We start from the raw sequence: 2737 nt of genomic DNA, 5'->3' as shown, positions 1-2737 counted from the left end.
CATGAGCTTTGCTCCCCACCTGGTGTGCCTTAAGGACGTCGCATCCTGAGATGTGACTGGAGCCTCGGCCGGCGTGCGGTTTCTGTCATCTATCGGGGCCTATTCGTGGCTTGTACCACTTTTGGGTCCGCTATTTGGTATGAAACAGTTATGAAGGTTGCAGGTCGCCAGAAGGTCCTATCCTGTCAGAGGGTATTGTTGCTGGGCTGTCTTCCGGTTTGTCGTACCGTCTCTACGGATGCACTTCAGGTATTAATGGGAGTGCCTCCTCTTGACCGGGTGGTTATAGCTCGAGCTGTGTCCTTCAGGATGAGAACAATTTCTTCCAAACGTGGCACAATTATTAGCCTTGCTACAGCGTACCAAATGCCAGAAAATTTTTAAAATCGGAGAAATACGAAATAAATAAAATAAATCAGTAAATATTAAAGCTAATTTATTCAAAATTGATCCTTGCGACAATTATTTACCAAGAAATACGTTTGTGATAAAATTTTGGAAAATGGGCATGGCACCGCCCATTTATGATCGCATATATGTATCTCGGTAACCGTTCTACCAATTTGTACCAAAATCGATATGGTTATTGTGCTTGCCACATAAAAGCAAATCGTTGAAAATTATTGAAATCGGACTGAAATTGAGGCCGCTTTTCATATAATGGTAAATTTGAGAAATGCTTGAAACTTCAGTACATATTTCGAAATTTAAGGACGCTGATTTACTCAAAATAGATACACCCCGGCTTACCATGTAGTAATAGCTTTGGAAAAGCTGAAAATCATATATTTCATACTTGCACCGGGTATTAAATGTTCGGCTCCGCCCGAACTTAAACTTGCTTGTTGTATCTTAACTTGCGCCGAGTAATTTCAGTGTTGGTGAAATCAGCATGCAAAGTTCTATGGACGCATATTTTTGGAGGTTTCCATAGCATAACGGTTGCTCTTTTAGATTTATACCCAACAAGTTCACTAGGGTTAAATTTCGATTAGGATTAATAATCATTATGATTGTTTGTCAGTTGTAATTTTAATGATTATTATAACTTCTCTTCGTAATCTGGTAATTGCTAAATACATAGGTATAATTAGAAATAATCATTTGTCCGGATACACGATAACTCAAGCAAACTTTGAGATACGATTATTTGCCCCACCTCCCAAATAACCGTATTTTCGAATTTTGAAAATACTCTCTCGCTAAGCAGAGTTATAGCAATGAATAAAGGTAATGAAAAATAACGTTGTCCTTTTGAACTTTTTTAAGGCACTGGTTGTCCTTTTCAGAGATAGGGTTTATAACCAAATATGCTAATTACGTTTTGTTATTGATATAATAAATTCAAAATGCCGACAACAAGCTGTGGATTGTGCCGAACTACATGGAAAGAAGAAGGAGTCAAGATGCTTCATATGTCTGCAAACGAATTAAAAAGAAAAAAGGGTCCGACTCTTGCGGAGTTCTCCTAACCCAAAGCTCCATAATTTGCGCACTTCATTTTGAATCTTTTGATTTTGTATCCAGCTCCGATTGCAAAAGGGTGAGGTTATCTGACGATGCCTTGCCACTGGCTGTTGAAAGCTTATGCGATTGGGAGGAACCTTCTTCCAAGTTCGCCGCTGTCGCAACCCAAACGGAGTAAATATTTGTCAATCCAAAAATTGTATCTTAATAATCATTTTGTGCTATAGAACAACCGATAATCAGGTTCTTGAAGCTGAATTAGCCAATTTAAAGAGCGCGGGTTAAGGAGCTGGAGAACCTTGAGAACGAAGTTTCGGCTATTTTTACGCGAAGTCAGGTGCGAAAGTTGTACGAACCGAAGAAATTAATTCATTGGGAATGGAAACATATTTCTACCGCTATTGCGCTACACGCCGCTGGTTCAAGGGCATATGGCCACTTATGTAAAAATGGTTTCTGCTTACTCTGTTTCTGTAATTAGAGGAAGCGGGATCTACAGTAGTAGGAGTAGTATCAGACATGGGCTCAGGGAATCAGGCCCTTTGGAAAGAGCTGAATGTCACAAGTGGTATAGGAATCTGTGTAAGTGTTTAACACAACCCGTTAAAATTTTATATCTCATTTTTAGAGCAAACTTGGTTTCCCCACCCGGCCACCGATGGAAGGATTTTTGTGTTGCGGATGTACCGCATCTTATAAAACTGATTCGCAACCATTTTCTCGATACCAGGTATATGTACAAGGGCAAAGGCTTGACCTCTCGCACGAACGCGCAGTTACTCCTTTTGACTTCGGTGTCGGACGCTTCGATTTCTTACAAGCTGACAGAGCAACACCTCACGGTTCACAACGCTGGACGACAAAAAGTGAAGTTGGTTGTTCAACTGTTTTCGCACAACACCGCAAGCGCTATAAGACGGTGTTATAGTTTAGGGCACGATTTATTCAACGCTACAGAGACGGCAGAGTTTATTTCGGTGGCCAACGATTGGTTTGACGTTTTTAACACCAAACTTAAGACCTCTCAGTCACTGCCACCAAGGAAACCTTTTGGCATGGATTTGCTTCCCCAAATGCAGACCTTAGCAAATATGGACGTTTGCATGCAAAATATCAGGGCGCGTGGGCCACAGACATTGCTACCCTTTCAGAAAGGAATTCTCGTGAGCAACAATTCGCTTAGAGATTTATACCAGTATCTGAAGGAAAAGCATGACTTCAAATATATCCTGACGTACCGTTTGAATTAGGATATAGTTGAGCATTTTTT

Source organism: Rhagoletis pomonella, unplaced genomic scaffold, assembly GCF_013731165.1.
Source record: "Rhagoletis pomonella isolate Grant_MI unplaced genomic scaffold, Rhpom_1.0 Rhpom_scaffold_00006, whole genome shotgun sequence".
Lineage (NCBI taxonomy): Eukaryota > Metazoa > Arthropoda > Insecta > Diptera > Tephritidae > Rhagoletis > Rhagoletis pomonella.
The sequence above is the reverse complement of the archived record's forward strand: the minus strand, read 5'-3'. Positions refer to the sequence as shown.